Raw genomic sequence first — 21381 nt, 5'->3', positions numbered from 1 at the left:
AGCCATCTGTAAAATCAGGCCCAAGTTTTCTGTTCTTCCATCAGCTGAGGAACATTGCCAAGAAGCCATAGCTGTGGGCTGGGAAAGAGACGGTGATGTGCCAGGAGTGGGAGCCATGTGCATTTGGCCACTTCCTTGTGTAACTCGCACCTCAGGGTGCACTCAAGCCCTGTCTCATCTATACTACGCCAACTTTATGGTGTAACACCCCTACATCACACCCAACTTTATGGTGTAACACCCCTACATCACACCCAACTTTATGATGTGACACCCCTACATCACACCCAACTTTATGATGTGACACCCCTACATCACACCCAACTTTATGATGTGACACCCCTACATCACACCCAACTTTATGATGTGACACCCCTACATCACACCCAACTTTATGATGTGACACCCCTACATCACACCCAACTTTATGATGTGACACCCCTACATCACACCCAACTTTATGATGTGACACCCCTACATCACACCCAACTTTATGATGTGACACCCCTATATCACACCCAACTTTATGTATGGCTTGGAAGGTCAGACAACATGTAGTTCATAATAGGTAACTGAGGTCTCATGACATGCTGGTGGTCTGTGATTAAGTATTCAGTCCCCACTAAGGCCGAGTAGCAGGCCAAATGCTGTTGCTCAAAAGGGGAGTGGATATCTGCAGAGGATGGTAAGATTTTATTTCAAAAATCCTAATGGTCTGTATTATGATTCTCCTATAGAGGCCTGCCAAAGGCTCCAGACAGCATCTGGACTTGCCACTGACAGCCCCTGCAGCATTGTATCTCCTGGATCATATGGCCAAAGTCTAGAGCAGGTTGCACCATAGCCTGGACCTCTTGTTCCCACCCCCACTCAAAATAGCGCCGGCGCTGGTTTGTATCTGTTATGTCCCCCAGAAAAAACCATGTTCCTTTAATCCATTTGTGGGGACCTGTTATGGGTGGGATCTTTTGATTGGTTGTTTCAATGGTGACCCACCCAAATCAAAGTTGGTCTGTATCCTTTACTGGAGTCCTTTAAGAGAGCTCATGGAGAGAAAGAGAGAGAGAGTTTAGAGAAGAAATGCTCTGGGTGAGATAAGCAAGGACCCACAGATTCTCAGAGACATTTTGGGGAGAAGAACCAGCATATGTTGCCACGTGCATTCCCATTAGACAGAGGAACCCCAGATGCCAGCAGTCTTTCTTCAGAGAAGGTATCTTCCTCTTGATGCCTTAATTTGGACATTTTTATGGCCTTAAAACTGTAAATTTGTAACCTAATAAATCCACTTTGAAAAAGTCAACCCATTTCTGGTATGTTGCATTCTGGCAGCTTTAGCAAACTGAAACAGCAACTTTTCAGATCACGCAGTAAATGGGCCAGAGTAGCTCTCCCAAATGAGGAATAATGTCACCTTCAAAACCCAAAGATATTAACTAGATATTGTTCCTCTTTTTTTGGCTATAGGAGCCAGATGCAACTAATTATCCTTCACCTTAGAAGGGTTATCTCAACATGCCCCACACCATGCCCCTACCACTGAATGCTTGGAATTGTCAGTGTTGTGGGAGACCACTGAATTTTTGTGGGATTTATCTTCTATCTTGTATCATGCAATGCCTTACTAGTAAGTCTAGAGTAGTTGCCACTTCTTGTTCACTAGATCCAGTGAACGTGATATGTGGTAGTTAGGTTCAGGTGTCAACTTGGCCAGGTGAAGGTGCCTAGTTCTATTGCTGATAATTCTATTATAGGATTAATAGAATTTCTGAACCAGTGTCTAATAATCCCTGAAATGCCTGGCATTTCCTTTATCCTAATGCACAGTTACCCTGGTATTTTAGTTTCCTAGGCTGCTGAAAACAGATGCTAAGAAACGGCTTAACTTAAGAACAGTGGGAATTTATTAGCTTATAGCATTGAAGTTGAGAAAATGTCCAAATCAAGGCACTCCTTTTTTCCTGAAAGCTGGCTTCCCTATGATCCTTGGCTTCTCTTACACTTGGGAAAGCACATGGTGGCATCTGTTGGTCTCCCTCTTCTTTTCCAGGTTTCATTTATTCCAGCTTCTTACTTCCATGGCTTTCTATCTCTCTTTCACACATGAACACACATTCTATTCTATTTATAAAGAATTCCAGTAATAGGATTAAGACCCATCCTGAATGGGGTGCCTCATACCTCAACTGAAGTAGCCTCATCAAAAGATCCTACTTACAATGGGTTTATACCCACAGGAATTGGATAATATTCAAGAACATGTTTTCCTGTGGTACATACAACTTCAAACCACCATGCCTGGTAAAAGGTATAAGTCTCTTTGAGGAAGGCTGAAAGGAACGTTACCAGTATAAATTTTTGGCAGTGTAGCAGGATCCTTCACAAGGGGACATCATGTTTCCTTCGTTCAAGGGACTCTGGGCCTGTAATTGTCTCAAGTCTGGTGTGGTAGTTAGATTCAGTTATCAACTTGGCCAGGTGAAGCTGCCTAGTTCAGTTGCTGTGGGCATGAGCCAATGGCACGTGAACCTCATCTGTTGCTGATTACATCTGCAGTCGGCTAGGAGGCGTGCCTGCTGCAATGAATGACGTTTGATTTAATTGGCTGGTGCTTAAATGAGAGACTCAGCGTAGCACAGCCCAAGCAGCTCAGCATACCTCATCTTAGCACTCGCAGCTCAGCCCAGGCCTTTGGAGATGCAGAAAGAAATCACCCCAGGGAAAGTTGTTGGAAACCAGAGGCCTGGAGAGAAGGCCAATAGAGACCAACCTGTGCCTTCCCATGTAAGAAAGAACCTCAGTTGAAAGTTAGCTGCCTTTCCTCTGAAGAATTAACAAAATAAATCCCCTTTTATTAAAAGCTAATCCATCTCTGGTGTGTTGTATTCTTGCAGCTAGCAAACTAGAACATCTGGGAACTAACTACTGTACTATGACTTTTTGTTTTTGTAATTCATGATACGTTTGTTCACTTGACCTAGAATTCTTCTTCTTATATAGATCATGTAAGAATTTAGTAGACTGCCCATCTATTTTACTTCTAGGTATCCCATGATGTACCCCCCAATGCCATAGCTCTCTGTGAGTCAGACTATTTTGATTCCTGCTTTGAGTATGCTGTCCATTATGGCAGCCATGCCCACTTTGTCTTTGGAGATGAAGTGCTGCCACTTGGCTTCTGACAACCCAGGATCCAATCATCCACATTGTGTTTAAGTATCCAAATTCACTGCTAGCAGTTCTCACAGTAATATCTAATTTACAGAGAAGAGAAACCACAGAGCCCTTCAGGGATGGTGGAGTTTGTTTCACAAATGTACTCATCACAGTCCTGGTGGAGGGTGTGTCTTCTAGACATGCCTGGGGTGGGTGAACAGGTCTTACATGATAAATTCTCTCCAACATTCCAATCTCTATAAATCTTTGGGTCCCCTCATCTACATTTTTGCAGGGAAATTCTGGCATTTACACGTCAGGCAATGTAGGCCACCTTTGGTTCATGTTTCAGTCAAGTACCCAAACAGACTGTTAGAACCCTTTCTAACCCCTCAAGCTTCAACACTGATTCCAGAATCTCTGCATAATGGACCCACATCAATAAATTCAGCCTGATCAAGCCTTATATTACTTTTACCATTATCCCACACTCTTAAAATGCATTCCCACACATAGTCCTGACTTCTGTCTATACAAATTGGAAAAATCCTGCAATGTTTTGGAGTCTAGTACATCTCCTGATGGGTCACATTTTGTACTTCACCTTTTGGGGCCTACTGGACTTCAGTCTAGTTATAGATCTGGAAGAAAAGAGGGTTAGTGGGGGAAGGTCAAGAGAAGAAGCAGAAGTACTTTGCAAGCCAACTACCTCAGGGTACTGCATTGCAGTTTCATCTGGGGAAACAGGGTTAACCTCTTCGGACAGGTGTGAGAGCTGTTTCCTCAGAGGAGGTGGGTGCAGGTTTATCACCCACCTCCTCTGGGGTTGATCTCGTCACGTGGAGGTCAGGCGGCTGACTCCTCGAGGCGGATCATTACAAGTTTTTCTGGAAAGACTCAAAGACATTTCACAAAACCCAAGGTTTCAATGTCCCCATCACTGTCATTATCAACCCATATGTCCCCATTTGAATTTTTAGGTTCCCCTCCTTTTCAATGGCTGCCCACAATTTAACAGCAAACTCCCTGAAACTTTAGGAATTTAGTGTATACTACAATTCAGCCATTCACACAATGAGATACTGGATCTGGTGTTCAGCAATCTCAAGTCTGTGGTTACATGAAATCAGATTTTGTCTCAGGGCACACCTGGATACTTTCATGTCCTTTGTGCTGTGAAGCTCTTATTAACCTTTATATATTACACAATTACATATATATTATATAATTACTATATTAATATATAACACATATGATGTATAATATATAGCATTATACATACATATATAAAAAATCAGTTAACAAAAAAGTCTAGAAATGAAGAAAAGTCTTCCAGAAGGGTGAATACAAAGAAAAAGCAAAGCGATGTGAAAAATTAATAGGAAAAAATTTTTTTAATAGACACTCAATCTAGGAAATTCAACTAATTGGAGTTTCAGAAAGAGAGAAAATTGAGGAGAATTTATCACTGAAATAAAATAATATGTCCCAGAAAAGGACATGTCTCCACTAAATGCCCAAATAATCGAATGAGAACTCACATTAAGGTATATTATTGTGAAGTTTCAGTATCCTACGCACGAAGAGAAGATCCAGAAAGCATCTAGAATAAAAAAAGACATCTGCTGAGGGTTAGGAATCAGAATGGCATTGGACCTTTCCACATCAATACCGGCAATGCCTTCTAAATTCTGCAGGAAAATGATTTTCAAGGTGGAATTCTGTACCTCTACAAGCATAAGAATATATGTAGGATAGAGTCATCTTCAGACATTCAAGGGCTCCAAAACTTTATCTCCTGTGCGCTCTCCCTTAGGCAACAACTGGAAGATGTGTTTCAACAAAACAGTGGAGTAAACAAACAAACAAAATCTTGGGATCTAGAAAGAAGGTCTCCAACTCAGTAGAGAAGCAAAAATAATTCCTTGGGTGGCTGTCAAGGGAAGACCTAAGATACCTGCGGCATAGCAGAGCTGAGGCGTTAGCAGTTCATACGGGAGCAAGAGGACAGCGGGGTCTGGAATGACAGTGGAAAGCTGGAGGAAGTACATGCAAACAACACTGATAAGTGAGTGGCAGGTATGTTGGAACATTTGGTAAAAATGTTCATTTAGGCATGTAAAATAATCAGGCAAATAAAAAGAAAGATGACTGTTAAGTCCAAGAAAAGCAGGGGTCACATTGCAAGGGTTAGCTCACTGTAAAATACATTTGCATAGTTATAATAATATAAATGATAATTATTGATTTAACCAAAAATTGTGATGTAGAATCATGGAGAGAGGGGAAATACTTTTGCATATTGGGTATAAGGGGTGGACTATGGAAGAACAAAGCGGTAATCCAGTATGGTGTGAAGACAATGTCTACAATTAATAAATAAAATAATAACTCTATAAGATCTTTGTTAAGATATATGGCTATAAATGGGTAAACAAGTAGAAAAGTTAGGAAAGGTTGCCTGGCATATAGCCTGGGGAATAGGGATAAGTGCAGCACGCACTGGATATTTTCAATTTTAATACATTTAGGACAAATGTTTAGAAACTATAGACAGGTATTAGTTCAGGAAAAAAATATATATGATTAATAGAAAACCTTTGTAGCTTCCCTGTTCCCTTTTGCTCACATAATAATGCTTAAGTCTCCGCAGTGTGCTCTTAAGCACCTTAAAAACCAGACCTCACCCAGCCTTCTGGTCTTGTCCATCAGACTGTCTCCCCATCCTCACACAGCCTGCGTGCCAATCACTCATTCATTGAAGAGCTCGTATGGCGAACCTGCAGTGTGCCAGGTTGTGGGCACAGAAGGATGAATAACATACCCACTGAACTGTCCAATGACAAGAACAGGCGCATAGAAAATACTTTTCAGTGAATTTAATGCTTTAATGAAATAAAATGAAATAGTTGACACCAAACAAAAGCAGTGGGTCCTCTGCTCAGTGCGTGTAACAGCCAATCTTTGACGCTGGGATCTGCAAGAAACAGTTTAATGCCACACATGGAGCAGGAGATCAGATGGTTCATGGGCCCAAAAATCTATCTCCCCAAGTCGAAGGAGTTCAGGGTTTTCATGAATTCAAGCAAGGGGAGGGCGGGCTGTTACCATACAGTGGTTAGCTCACACAGGGCTGAGACTAGGCTAGAATAATCATTACAGTTGTGACTATAGGCAGGGCTGAGTCTAGGCCATAAATACCATTATAATAGTAACTCTACAGAGCTGAGACTGGGAGATAATGACCATTGCAATAGCAAAGCTGAGACCAGCTAGGATGACATTATAATAGTAAGTATAACAGGAGTGAGACTTGCTGAGTTTCAGTTATTTCAGATATTAACTACTGCCTGTTCTACAATATAGAAAGAAAAACATCAATATAACGATTCAGTAATCATAATCGCTTGTTAATTTTTAATTCATTGGTTGCAGGATGGACAATTATCTATTCCAGAGGAAATCCAAAAGAAAGAGCAATGTATTGCCCAAGTGTGTCTCTCACTGTCATAGTTCCATGTCCTTGATAACGTTGGTTTATTTGCTTGTGGCTCTATGGAGGGACGACAAAACTTTCTCTTCCCTGTGTTTCCCTCTCCCTCCCCGAGAAACAAAGGCTTTTTACTCCTCGCTTCCCACTTTGCCCAGATGCTGGCATTCTATTGCAGTCAGAAAGTATTATAAGAGAGCAATTAAGGACTCTGGCTCCAGAGCTGTAGAAAGTCTGACAATCTCTAGGCACGTGAAAAGGAGGGCTGAATAACTGCTGAGCTCTCACTTGCTTCATTTCTTAGATTGGAGCAATAGGACCACTGATCTAATAGGGTTATTTTGAGAATCACATGAGATAATGCATTTCAAATGCTTGGAACATAGCATTCATTATGGCCACATCTGTCTTTCCCATTGGATACCCTCCTGAGGGGACAGGAACTGTGTTTAACTCTACTTTTTATCATCAATCTCTAGCCAGAAATCGACGCATGCCAGGCATGTTTGCTACGATTATATGTGAAGGAGGAAAAAGTAGTCCAAGACGACATAATGGGGAGGATGGCATCTAGCCAGGTGGTGAGTGACCAGTACACAGAGTGTGTCCTCAGGGCTTACTGTGGGAGCCGGCGAGGTCAGCCTGACCGGAGAGGCTGAGTGCTGGTTTAAGGGAAGGTGAAGCTGGTAGGTGAGATGAAGCTGTGAAGATGGACACAGGCAGAGGCGCTGATGCCCACCACGGTAAACAGGAGCTCTGTAGGCTCTCGAGTAAGAATGATATGATAGTACCAGTACTTGATAAAGGCTAGTTTATAATTTAGCTGGATGCAAGACTAAGTTCCTGTACTCTCCACACCCAGTCACCACGCTTAGCCAGGAGTTAAGGACCATGCACCTGAAAAGGTTTAGTAATGAAAGGGGAAAAAAAAAGACCCAGTTGGTGGCTATTTATAAAGGGCAGCTGAGTCAGGCAAAGGTGCCATTTGAAAAGGAGAGCAAACGTGGAAGAAGACAAAGAGAACATTCAATTTTTTAATTCAGCAAAGTGATTGAGGCTCTATTATAAGCAAAGCACTGGGTGGGTGCTGTGGCAAACAGAGTTCCTCTTTTCAAAATAAAGGGATGCAAATATCCACGCTACAAGGTGGAACACAATAATGCTGGGAAGGAGAGAGAGACAGCAAAAGGGGAGGGAGAGAGAGAGAGAATATGGATGAACAGGAAAGAGTTCCAGACAAGTGTTTTTCTAAATTTTTGGTCTCAGTGCTGCCAGATTTGGCTTCCAGTTTCTCGGCCATGCTGTGAGAAGGAATTCAAGGGCACAGCATAGAGTAAGCAGGTAGAAAATTTATTAGGAATGTATGGGAGAAGGAACATGCGGGCACTTTCGCAAAGGAAGACATGAGAGCCAAGAGGCCCCAGTATTGTGGTGCAATCTGCTTTTACAGATTTTTGTTTCTTTTGCAATTTTTATTAACTATTTTACTACCCTCCCCTTTTCCCTTCCGTTGATGCTTGAGCGTAGATGACTCAGGTGGGTTCGATTGGCTGCACCCTTCTCTGTAGATGGCACACTCAGCAGAGAGTTATTTGACCCCCAGCTGCTGTTTATTGCTGTACCTCTCAGAGGTATCTTCCTCCTTGAGGTCTGACTGCTTCTTGCAAATTGCCCTTTGCTCAACCAGCTACTGCCCTAATTCTAACTCTACCTCATCAGGACCCCTTTGTACTCAAAAACTGAGGATGCCAAAAGATCTTTTGTTTATGTGAGCAAGGTCTATCAGTATCTACCATTTTAGAAATCCAAAGAGAGTTTTACTATTTATACATTTTAAAATAACAATGTTAAACCCTTTACACATTAACATAAACATATTTTTTAAAATTACTATTTCCAAAACAAACAAAAGGTAGTAAGAAAAGCCACTCTGGCAAATCTCTTTAATATCTGGTATGTAGAAGACATCTGTATTTTCATAGCTGCTTTTATACTCAGTCTGTTGTGATATGTTGATGAAAGTATTTGAAGGAAGTCTGGACTCACATATATAGAGCGTGGGAAAAGGGAAGAACTTGTAGCCTCTTTGAATGGATCTTGGGGATCCCCAGAAGTCCTGGGTAATTTAAGAATACAAGTTTACTTACACCATTTGTCTATCTGTATAATGTATGTTTTCCCACGCACGTGAATGTTATCTTCGTCATATATGAAATTCTCGAGTGATTTGTGCCTGCCTTAGGACTGCGTTTTGCTTCATCACATTGTTTTATCACCATTATAATGTGATACACATATCTCACATTGGGTGGTATATGTAAGTGAAAGGCAGGTGGTCCTGGGAGGGGGGATTCTGGCAAACCTGAAGACAGGAGGTGTGAAGTGACAGGGCAAATGTGGGACATGATTCCCACAGAAGGGGAAGCACTGAGTGGGGAGGTGAAAGGATGCAGAAGACCAGCTTTCTCTAGTCCCACATTTTATAGGCCATGCACGCTGGGTGTGAACGTGGAGGTCGGGTGCACAGGCTGTGCACGCTGGGTGTGAACGTGAAGGTCTGGTGCATAGGCTGTGCGTGCCAGGTGTGAACGTGAAGGTCTGGTGCATAGGCTGTGCACACTGGGTGTGAACGTGAACGTCTGGTGCACAGGCTGTGCACGCTGGGCGTGAACGTGAAGGTCTGGTGCATAGGCCATGCACGCCAGGTGTGAACGTGAAGGTCTGGTGCACAGGCCATGCACGCTGGGTGTGAACGTGAAGGTCGGGTGCATAGGCTGTGCACACTGGGTGTGAACGTGGAGGTCGGGTGCACAGGGTGTGCACGCCAGGTGTGAACGTGAAGGTCTGGTGCATAGGCCATGCACGCCAGGTGTGAACGTGAAGGTCTGGTGCATAGGCTGTGCACGCCGGGTGTGAACGTGAAGGTCTGGTGCATGGGCTGTGCACGCCGGGCGTGAACGTGAAGGTCTGGTGCATAGGCTGTGCACGCTGGGCGTGAATGTGAAGGTCTGGTGCATAGGCTGTGCCCGCCAGGTGTGAACGTGAAGGTCTGGTGCATAGGCCATGCACGCCAGGTGTGAACGTGAAGGTCGGGTGCATAGGCTGTGCATGCTGGGTGTGAACGTGGAGGTCGGGTGCACAGGCTGTGCACGCTGGGTGTGAACGTGGAGGTCTGGTGCACAGGTCATGCACGCTGGGCGTGAACGTGGAGGTTGGGTGCACAGGCTGTGCGCGCCAGGTGTGAACGTGAAGGTCTGGTGCATGGGCTGTGCACGCTGGGCGTGAACGTGGAGGTCGGGTGCACAGGCTGTGCACACTGGGTGTGAACGTGAAGGTCTGGTGCATAGGCCATGCACGCCAGGTGTGAACGTGAAGGTCTGGTGCATAGGCTGTGCATGCTGGGTGTGAATGTGGAGGTCGGGTGCATAGGCTGTGCACGCTGGGCGTGAACGTGAAGGTCAGGTGCACAGGCTGTGCACACTGGGTGTGAACGTGAAGGTCTGGTGCACAGGCTGTGCACGCCGGGTGTGAACGTGAAGGTCTGGTGCACAGGCTGTGCACGCCGGGTGTGAACGTGAAGGTCTGGTGCATAGGCTGTGCACGCTGGGTGTGAACGTGGAGGTCGGGTGCACGGGCTGTGCACGCTGGGCGTGAACGTGAAGGTCTGGTGCATGGGCTGTGCACGCTGGGCGTGAACGTGGAGGTCGGGTGCAGTGACCTCCAAAATGGGGTTTGCCTGGTGACTCATTGAGCTTCAGGAAAAAAGGTATCAGAACTCTTATTTATGTTCCTTTTTATCTAAAAAACAGAAAATTAATTCTTACTGATATTTTATATATGGACTGACCCTTGCTTCCTCCCTCAGCCTGAAGGTCAGATGGTCACATGTGGTGAGGAGTCTCCAAGGACAGGAACGGGAATTTAAAAAGTGTCACCTTCACTGTCTTGCTCATTTTCAGTGTATTGTGATACATTGTACAACGGTTAAGCAAAAGATCTACAAATTATAATATCTAGGTTTAACTAAAACGACCTCACAAAATGGGTGTTGGTGCCCATGTATCCATTCCAGAATGTTGGGATTCTTGGATGCCAACAACTCTCGACTGTAACTCTTCTGCTTGGGAGAAATGCCCTTAGATGATAAGAGTTACCTAAACAGGGAGGTTGTATATGCACCACCCTTCCACCCCAACAATAGCCAATGACTGAATGATAAGGGGGTACTAAGACTTTCCCTTTACATGAATGTGGGACAACTCGGTGATACCATCCACACTCCAGCTCCTTGTGGGATCAGACTGCGTGGACTTCAGCTGAACCCAGGTCTTTGCTAACATCTCTTTCCCTATCCAATTCTGTTTTCTTCACTCCCTTAACAGGTTCCATCTGAGGGCACTCCCAAACAATCTTTGGCACAAGAATCACCATCTCAGGCTTTGCTTCTTGGGAATGCAGTCTAGTACAGTGGACATATGATTTTAAAATAGTCATGCAGAGAAGCCAAGGACTAGAGAGATCATTAATAAAAGCCAAAGCAAAAATAACAAAATAGCTAATCTAGGCCTATTCTTTCTTCCAGGACAGAAGAGTGTTGAAATATCTGATAAAGATGACAATTTGATCAGCTTGAACAAGAAGTTTGCTAAAAGAATTAGAACCTATGAAGAAGCAATGTAAAATATAGATTTCAACCTACTTTTTCTAGCAATTGAATCTTGCCATAAGTGACTCTAATGGCTTGAGATATTAGCTAATGATAATATGCAACATCACTATTAGCATGTTATTTTAAATCTATACAGCCAGAATATGAAGCTAAATTTCCACAATCTTTTCCACTGAAGTTCAAGTTACGTGACACACAATGCTATACTTCCTAAAACTTCTCTAAATTAAGTGGTATATGCTTACAATCAGTTCTAAGAGTTCTTATTTCTGAGGTTTCTTAATAGTGAAACACAAAACAAAAACAAAAAACAGAATAACTAAAAGGAAGCCAATTTGCATTTCACTAGTGTTTTGGTTTGCTAAAGCTGCCAATGCAGTATACCAGAAAGTTATAAAAGGGGAATGTGGTAGTTAGATTCAGGTGTCAACTTGGCCAGGTGAAGGCACCTAGTTCTGTTGCTGTGGACATGAGCCAATGGTACGTGAACCTCATCTATTGCTGATTACATCTGCAGTCGGCTAGGAGGCATGCCTGCTGCAATGAATGATATTTGATTTAATTGGCTGGTGCTTAAATGAGAGAGTTCAACATAGCACAGCCCAAGCAGCTCAGCACACCTCATCTCAGCACTCGCAGCTCAGCCCAGGCCTTTGGAGATGCAGAAAGAAGTCACCCCAGGGAAAGTTGTTGGAACCCAGAGGCCTGGAGAGAAGACCAGCAGAGACCACCCTGTGCCTTCCCACATAAGAAAGAACCTCAGTTGCAAGTTAGCTGCCTTTCCTCTGAAGAACTAATGAAATAAATCCCCTTTTATTAAAAGCCAATCCATCTCTGGTGTGTTGCATTCTGGCAGCTTTATTATATTACAGGTTTACAGTTCCAAGGACATAAAAATGTCCAAGCTAAGGCATCCAGAGAAAGATACCTTGACTTAGGAAAGGCCAATGGATCTACAACACCTGTTAGCTGGGGAGGCACATGGTGACATCTGCTACTTTTTCTCCCAGCTTCTTCAAACAACTTCCCTAGGGGCATTTTCTTTCTGCATCTCCCAACTTCTCTGTCTGTGTCAGCTCTGAAGCTTTTTCTCAAAAATAGTTCCCTCTTAAAGTACTCTAGTAAGTGACCCACTTTGAAAGACACATCTCCATGGAAACCACACAATCAAAAAGTCCCACCCACAGATGGTTGAATCACATCTTCATGGAAAAAGCTTAATCAAAAGGATCCCAGCCAGCAATATTAAATCAGGATTAAAGAACATGGCTTTTCTGGGGTACACAACAGTTTCAGACCAGCACAACTAGTAAAGTATTTGTAACTAAAATGTTACAGAATTTTAAAAAGGGGACAAACTAAAACACATCCTTTAGTTAACACATACTGTAGGGAGCATGTATAGAAAATGTGGAAAATTTGAAGAAACAGGTTTTTGAACAAATTGTGCCATTTTGGCAGTTCTTATTAAGTTGGATGAACAGATGTTTCTAGTATGTCTCTGTTTATGTTATTTGCCAAATTCTGAGTCAATAGTGAAATACAGGAAGAACTATTTTTCTGTAAGCCATTAAAGGAAAGATATCCCAGAGAAAATATGTTTTCAATCATAAATGATTTCTTTAATAAAATCATTTTTAATGGAAAAATACAACATTTTTTTCATGGAGCAACTGCTTTCACTAGAGTAAGTGAATTTTTTGGAATGTGGTTACAGAGCAAATAACACATGTGAAGTAAAATCCCTGAATTCTTCATTGGCAAGTTATTATAAAAAGAAAATTAGAGCCAGAACTGTAGAAACTTCTACAGAATATCATTGATCCAGTTATTGTAATTAAAACAAGACTTTAAAAATTCAGTGTTGAATCTTTACAGTACACTTTAATTATCTGTAGCATGGGCATAAAATTTTTCATACCACTGACAGGCTCACTTGTATTTTGTTGTGAAACTCTTAAAAGAGCTGCCAAAGTGAAGATGAGTTACACATTTACTTTTTACAAAAAAGAAAAGTGTTCCAAATCTGTTGGCTTTTCCTGTGCTGAGAAGTGCATCTCGGCAGTATGCGATGTTGAAGGGGATAAAAAGAGCACTTTATCTGTTCCTTCCAGGAAAAGATGACCTTTTAACTATGGAAAATTTAAAATTGCTTATCTAAAGCTAACTTATAATTTGAAAACAGCTATTTGGAAATGTTTCTATTATTTTTTGTTTATTGTTGAAAATGATGTTAGTCACTATAAAAATTTCTTATCTGTGCACTGAAATTCGCAAATAGAATTTTCTAACCTGTTTGAAACTTTTCTAAAAAGTATTTCAGTGGATTTTAAATCTGTTTCTGAAATATAAAAATGCAGTATATTCTGACTGGCATTAGAGAAGATTGAGATTTTTAGTGGAATTTCAACAAATACCATTTCTTAAATGGGGTATGGGGCTGAAAGATGTGTATCTTGATTTTGTACTACTTCCCTTTGAATCTAAATATATTTTTGAGATGCGTTTTTCAGTTATGATAGACGTTAGAAACAAGAATTGGAATAGAGCTAATGTAATGTCAGACCTTTAAGGAACTATGTATCCAAAGTGTTAAACCAAGATTTTCAAAAATAATGAAAATTTTAATAGTTTTAGTGAAGGCAAAATATTTTACTCGTTAAAGTAAAAATTATTTTAGATATCACTTAATCTAAAAATTCTTATTTCATATATGTTATAATATAAACAACATATAATTATAGTACATATGGATAAATTGATGTTGGGATGGATACTTAAAAAATTTATGGTTAATGCAGAATCAACAAAGTTTAGTGGCCACTGGCCCATTCAATTTTTCTTGGCAAAATAACCAGAAATTTCACATGAAACAATCTAGTGTGGAGCTCAAATGTCCGTGCTGAAATGGGAGCGTGTGTGAGCAGTGCAAGCACGTCACGTAGGGGCTGCTTGGTGGATTATGGTTGGTCTACATTAAACACAGTCAAAGAGATGGGCCACATGGAAGCCATGGTCCTTTCCACATCAGTTCCACCCAACGCAGAAAGGGTACACAACAGATGTCACGGACATAGTGTTTCACTGGGCAGTCTCTCCTCCTTTCAGTTAGGGACAGCTGCATCTCCCCTAAAACCTCCCAAGGGATGGAAGTTTGACAGACATTTCCTATCTTACTGGCTGAAGCAAAAAGGTGCAAGAATGACAGAATGGGTTCCCCTCAGAAACAACAAGAAAACCCTAAAAGGCAGCTATTACAGATTTAATTTACAAAACTCAATAGCTTTCCCATAAGTAAAGAAGAGCCAGTTAGAAAATAAAGTTAATTTTAAAATCCCCCAAAATGATTATTTTTAGAAAAATATAAACCTTTATTTACATGACATCTGAAATGAGAAGCAAAGCAATTGTAGCTTATCACCTGTCATGGTCGGGTTCATGTGTCCACTTGGCCACGTGGTGGCACCTGTTTGTCTGGTTGGGCAAGTGCTGGCTTGTCTGTTGTGATGAGGACATTTCATAGAACTAAATCATGATCACGTCAGCTGCATCCACAGCTGATTCCATTTGTAATCAGCCAAAGGGGAGTGTCTTCTGCAATGAGTGATGCTTAATCTAATCACTGGAAGCCTTATAAGGAGGATTCAGAAGAGACAGGTTCTCTTCCTGCTTCGGCTGGCAAGCCTCTCCTGTGGAGTTTGTCCAGACCTCCATCGGAATCGTCAGCTTCACAGTATGCCCTACAGATTTTGGACTCTACATTACCATGGTTATGTGAGATACTTTTATAAATTTTATATTTGCGAGTGTTCCCTGTTGATTCTGTTTCTCTAGAGAACCCTAACTAATACGCCACCCAATAATCTCATAAATTTTCCCATGTGGTTTTGATTCTTCACAATATAAAGAATGGTTGAGATTTTTAAAGCAACATTTAGTGAAAACTTGACTAAAATTGAATTCATTCTCAATACTATAAGTCAGCTCCTGAGAGTTTAAATATTACTCCCAGAATGACATTTCTATCTTCTTTAAAATCCCACATATTGGCAAGAGAGAAATAAGGGAAAAGAAAACACCCTACTCATTATTAGTATGTCTAGGGGCTGGAAAACAGCTCTTGTTCCCTTGCAGCATGGAGAAAACTGCATTTATCCTAACAGTTTTCCTTCTGTGAATTTCCAGCTTGTGAACAAAACTCATGGCTTCTGCAAATAAAAAGGACTTCTCAGCCTCAAAACCATGAGCCAATCAATTCCCATAGCCTAAGCCAACCACTGCATGGTATTTGCTATAGCAAGGAAGAAACTGAAACTTTAAAAAGTTAACTCCCCTCCCAAAGGCAATCATTACAGCCAGCTTTTTTGGATATCTTTCCACAGATACTTTGTACCATTGTGGTGATTTGAAACTGCATGTACCCCCGAAAATAAAGTTCTCAAAGCTAATCCATTCCTAGGGGGTTAAGCCCATTGTAAGCAGGATCTTTTGATGAGGCTACTTCAGTTAAGGCTTGACCTACCTCACTCAGGATGGGTCTCAATCCCATTACTGGAATCCTTTATAAATGGAGTGAATACAGGGTTAGAGGGAGAGAGAAAGCCATGGAGGCAAGAAGCTGAAAGCAAAAAAAACTGGGATAGAAGGGAGAGACCAGCAGTGCCACCATGTGCCTTGTCATCTGGCAGAGAAGGCAGCCAGTCTTCAGGAAGAAAGCATCCCCTTGATGATGCCTTAGATTTGGACATTTCCTCAGCTACCAAACTGTAAGTAAATACATTCCAATTATTTAAACTGAACCCATTTCATGCTGCCTGCTTCAAGCAGCCTTGGACACTAAAATGACCATTTTAGTGTATAATCTGTTTTTGGTAGACAAAACAGCATATTTTTATTCCCTTTGCTTTTTTTTTTACTTGGAAATACTTTAGAAATAGTTACATGTTAGTACATATAGAGTGGCCCTATTTTTTTGTTATTGGCTACATAGAATAGTTCTTTAGAATAAAATCTGCAATATGTATGACAGAGAAAGGGTTAATATGCAAAGAGCTTTTACCAAATCAGTAAGACTTAAAAAAAAAAGAAAGCCTAAAGAAAAATTGACAAAGACATGAACGTATAGCTCAAAGAAAAAAAAGCATTTGAACAAATGCCTAATGTTGTATATAAATAAATTCAAAATAAAAATAATTTTTGATGTATTGATATGTTTGTTCATCAAAGTGAATAAATGGAAAGTGAAATAATATTCAGCCAGTGTTGGTGATGACTAAAGAAACTGGTACTCTCATATACCATTAGTTGCACTGTAAATTGACAAAACATATCTGTAGGGCAATTTGGCAATATCTATAAACATCATAAATATGCCAAACCTTTCACTCATCAATCCCATTGCCCATAAATGCATAAAGATTTTTATTGAAGGGTGGTGTATTAGTTTGTAGGCTGCCGGAATGCAATATACCAGAAACAGAACAGCTTTTAAAGAGGGGAATTTATTAAGTTACAAATTTACAGTTCTAAGGCCATGAAAATGTCTGCATTAAAGGGAGTTTATAAAAATGTCCAAATTAAGACCTTCAGGAGAAGACACTTTGGTTCAAGAAGGCTGATGTTGCTCAGGGTTTCTCTCTCAGCTGGAAGGGCACATGGCGACATCTGCTAGCTTTCTCTCCAGGCATCTTCAACAGCTTTCGCAGGAGCATTTTCTTTCTTCATCTCAAAGGTCTCTGGTCGTGTGGGCTCTGGTGGCTCTGGTGGCTTCTGTCGTTTCTGACTCTCTCCAAAATGTTTCCTCTTTTAAAGGATTACAGTAAACTAATCAAGACCCACCTGGAATGGGTGGCGTCACATCTCCACCTAATCAAAAGGTCATACCCACGATTGGGCATGCCACAGCTCCATGGAGATAATCTAATCAAAAGTTTCACACTACAGTGTTGAATCAGGATTAAAAGAAATGGCTGCTCCCACAAGACTAGGTCAGGATTGAAGCATGGCTTTTCTGGGGTACATAATAGGTTAAAACAAGCACCGGTGGTTACTGCATCACTGTAATTTTAAAAACCTATCAATATCCTAAATGTACACTTAGAATAAGAGAGAATATAACTATTCTACAAGTATACAACAATATGCAGACATTAAAATTAGGTAGATCTCTCAGACATATTTCTAAGTCAAGAGAACTGAGAGAACTATATTGTTCTAGTTTGCTAGCTGCCGGGATGCAACATACCAGAAACGGAATGGCTTTTAACAAATGGAATTTAATAAGTTGCTAGTCTACAGTACTAAGGCCTAGAAAATATCCCAATTAAAGCAAGTCTACAGAAATGTCCAATTTAAGGCATCTGGGGAAAGATACCTTGGTTCAAGAAGGCCAACGACATTCAACGTTTCTCTCTCAGCTGGAAGGGCACATGGCGAACATGGCGGCGTCTGCTGGTTTTCACGTGGCTCCACCAGAAAGGACTCTCCAAAATGTTTCCTCTTTTAAAGGATTCCAGTAAGGAACTCCACCTTCAGTGGGTGGAGACACACCTCCATGGACATCATCTAGTCAAAAGTTACCACCCATAATTCGGTGGGTCACATCTTCATGGAAACAGTCAAAATGCTCCCACCCAGCAATATTGAATGAGAATCAAAGGGCCTGGCTTTTCTGGGGTCCGCCACAGATTCAGACCAGCACGTATATGTATAGCTCAGTTTTGTTAAAATGAGCGTTTAAAAGGATGTATATATATATACACGTTTGTATACATCAAGGAAGTCTACAGAAGAACTTCTTAACTAGTAACAGGTTATCTCCAGGGAGTGAGACTTTTCGGTTCAAGAGCAAGATTTTATTTTTTTTCCTTTTACACCTCACAGTTCTGTTTTAATTTTTTTTTTACCAGATGCCAATCTTATTAATTTCATGTTAAGAAAGCTTTAAATTATCAACACATCAAAATGACCACATAAAATGGCTATGATAAAATATCATGTACCTGTACCTTACCTGGCAGGTAAGGTGGTGCCCCCGAAGGTGGTCTGCCCAGGGCGAGCCTGACCTTTGCCCTCGGTACCTGCTGCCCCCTGCAATTTCCCCACATGGGGGGGCACTCCACGGCACAACTTGTGTTTATTGTGGGGACTGCATGTGCACCCCACCCTCCCCTGGGGGGTAGGGATGTCATGTACCTAATCAGAAATCTTTGCTGCAGCCCTGTCTTAGGAAAAAGCAAGCTTCTATGCTCTGGAAACAGGGTCTATATAGAGACTGCAATAGCACATGAAAAAAAGAGAAGGTTAGTGTCTCAATTGTCACAGGAAGATTAAAGTGGAATTATGGAAGTATTTATTCATGCATTTTTAAAGATTTCATCAAAAAGGGCTTTCTTTTTTAACACTCAACTAACAAAAGGTAATCAAATATTTCATCTCAAAGCATTCTGGCTAATTTTGCTTGATTTAAAATTTGGATAATATCTACATTTGCAACTTCCTGCTGATTAATTTTAGAATTTCTCTATCAAGGACAGTGAAAATAGATTGTTAATTTTACTTCCTGATTCTGCAGAAGTCCAATATAATGTTTTGCAAAGAAATAGAGAAGTTCTTTTTCTGCAGAGAACAAGCACTGTTCTATTCTTATGTGGTTACATATATTACTTATGTTTCAAAATTCAAATGTAATTGTGATTCTATTGAGAGCACTTTTTCATAAGATAAAAGTATTGAGACTGTTATTCTATAAATACCATATACTGAAATAAAATGGAATCTTTTTTTGTCAATGTTTAATTTTAATTAGAATAGAGGTGGTGGAAATTTAAGTACATTCTTGTTAAGAATATAAATAATTACAGTCAGATTCTAGAGAAATTTGGAAATATTAGTAAAATTCACATATGAAAATTATTCCTCATGGTAATGATTCCACCTCTTTCTCATGTTCTAGACAGACTTGAACAATGATAATAGTCCTAATTTGTTCAACAAGGTATTGTATTCTGTACTTATAGTTGAAAAGTAATATAGCTATATGAGTCAAGATGGAATGTCTTCATAACAGAAGAAAAACGGTACATACTGATACTACGTAAGAAAAAATCATGTGTAAAATGGAATCTTTTTAAGAAGTGCCAAACTGTACCACCAGGATTTGTAGTGAGCCCTTATTTGTGAAACATTTATGTCTTGAAAACTTTGGAAAAGGTAAAGGATGTAAGTTAAAGGCCCACCAGTATTACTAATGATACTTTGTATGTATACAATATTGGAAATCACTTCCAAAGCATTAGTCATGCTCTCTCTTCAACACCAAAGAAAGAAAGACCTGTTGAACCCTGGCAACGAAGGTTAATTTCCAATCTGGTAATGATACATTTTACCTCTTATGGTTTGAGCTGGCAGTTAATAAGTAACAACTGGAAAGTCTTTATACTCCTGTATTGATTTGTTTTAAACCTGGAAAAATGTTTCTCACCTCTGCTTGGTCCTCGAACAGATGAAATTCTCCAATGGAGTCTTAAGCTCCAGAAAGCATGACAGGGTTATGTGTTTTTTTTCAGCTGTTTATTATTATTTTACTAATATTTATTTCTGTGTCTAAAAGACACAGAAATGTCTTCCACGGAAGTTCAGGACTTTAAAAGGAGAGCTTGCACAGCAGAAAACAACATGCTGACTTGTAAATAATCTGACAAATTTAGGCAGAAGTCAGAAATCTCAGTTTGTTCAATCTACACTAGAAGAAAATGAATTTATTAATGTACATTATTGAAGGGACTAGATGTAGTTTTATGTGAGGTTTTGCAAATATTCTTTTTCTCTTCTTTCTTTCAAGCCAAACTGTGATTTGTAAGGATTATTAATTTTGAGGCAGGAGAAATTGTTTTATATTGACAGTTTTTCAATAAAATGGTCTTGAGGTAGATGTTCATAAAATGTTTAGAATGTTTTCTGAAATGTGATACTTGATGCTATTGTGTGGTTATTAATGGACATTAAGATATGTGATTTTTCATTGCACTAAATAAAATTTGGGTTTAAAAAAGGGAGGAATAAAGCACCTGAATTTTATTGGTGGTAGTGAATTTAAAATATATTGACAAGTAAAACAATTCATTGTAAATATGTTTGTGTTAATTTGTGAGCTGCCAGAATGCAATACACCAGAACTGAAATGGCTCTTAAAAAGGGGAATTTAAGTCACAAGTTCAAAGTTCTAAGGAAGTGAAAGTATCCAAATCAAGGCACCAACAAGAGGTTACCTTCACTCAAGAAATGTCTGTGGCTCAGGAGCCCCTCTGCCAGCTGGGGAGTCACGTGGCTGGCATCTGCTGGTCCTTTGCTCCTGGGCTCTGTTGCTTTCAGTTTATGCTCATTTAGGGGTCCCTCACTTTGCCTCTCTGGGGCTGGCTTTCATCTCTTGGCTTCTCTTGGCCCTCTCCAGTTTCTGGCTTGCTTAACATCTCATGGTAACATCTGCTGGACTCCAAACATCTGTGTCTCTTTTCTCCACATGTCAGCATCTGTGTCAGCTCTGCCCTGAAGTTTCTGTCAGTTTTGTCATTTCTGTCGCTTCAGATGTTTCTGACTCTCTCCAAAACGTTTCCTTTTTTAAAGAATTCCAGTAAGCTAATCAAGACCCACCTGGAATGGTGGAGTCACATCTCCCTCTAATCAAAGGTCACACCCACAAATGGGCGTGTTACAGCTCTGGAGATAATCTAATCAAAAGTTTCCAACCTACAGTACTGAATTAGGATTAGAAGAAACAGCTGCCTCCACAAGATTGAATCAGGATTAAAACATGGCTTTTCTGGGGTACATAATATTTTCAGATCAGCACAATTTTGAAACATAAATTAAAAACTGAATCACAAACATGTCAACCATTACAAGTTCAAATAATTCTGAAGCACAGATTATTTAGATATTCATATTATTACAAGACAAGTTAAAGATGAAGTAAATTTAGAAGGAACAAAGGTGTCACTCAAGGTAATTATAAAGAACACATTGAAACTGATGGTGTAGATATCCATTAAACCATACCTTAATTTTT

At 40.5% G+C, this 21381-nt stretch overlaps 1 long non-coding RNA gene across 5 annotated transcripts in view; it reads left to right on the top strand.

The window, feature by feature from the left end:
* The first annotated feature begins 507 nt into the window (after window positions 1-507).
* The window catches only part of LOC143651705 (uncharacterized), a 110479-nt gene continuing 89605 nt past the window's right edge, over window positions 508-21381 (top strand). The window contains exons 1-3 of one of the 5 annotated variants that reach the window (XR_013160158.1): window positions 515-685; window positions 4973-5224; window positions 11029-11345. This is a non-coding gene — a long non-coding RNA (uncharacterized LOC143651705). Of the gene's footprint in view, window positions 686-4972; window positions 5236-11028; window positions 11346-21381 lie in introns of those variants that run through there. The other 4 variants (XR_013160156.1, XR_013160159.1, XR_013160157.1 and 1 more) reach the window with 4 other exon arrangements.

This window comes from Tamandua tetradactyla, chromosome 12 (assembly GCF_023851605.1).
Source record: "Tamandua tetradactyla isolate mTamTet1 chromosome 12, mTamTet1.pri, whole genome shotgun sequence".
Taxonomy (NCBI): domain Eukaryota; kingdom Metazoa; phylum Chordata; class Mammalia; order Pilosa; family Myrmecophagidae; genus Tamandua; species Tamandua tetradactyla.
Note: the sequence above shows the minus strand (reverse complement) of the source record. Positions and strands in the feature narration are given on the sequence as shown.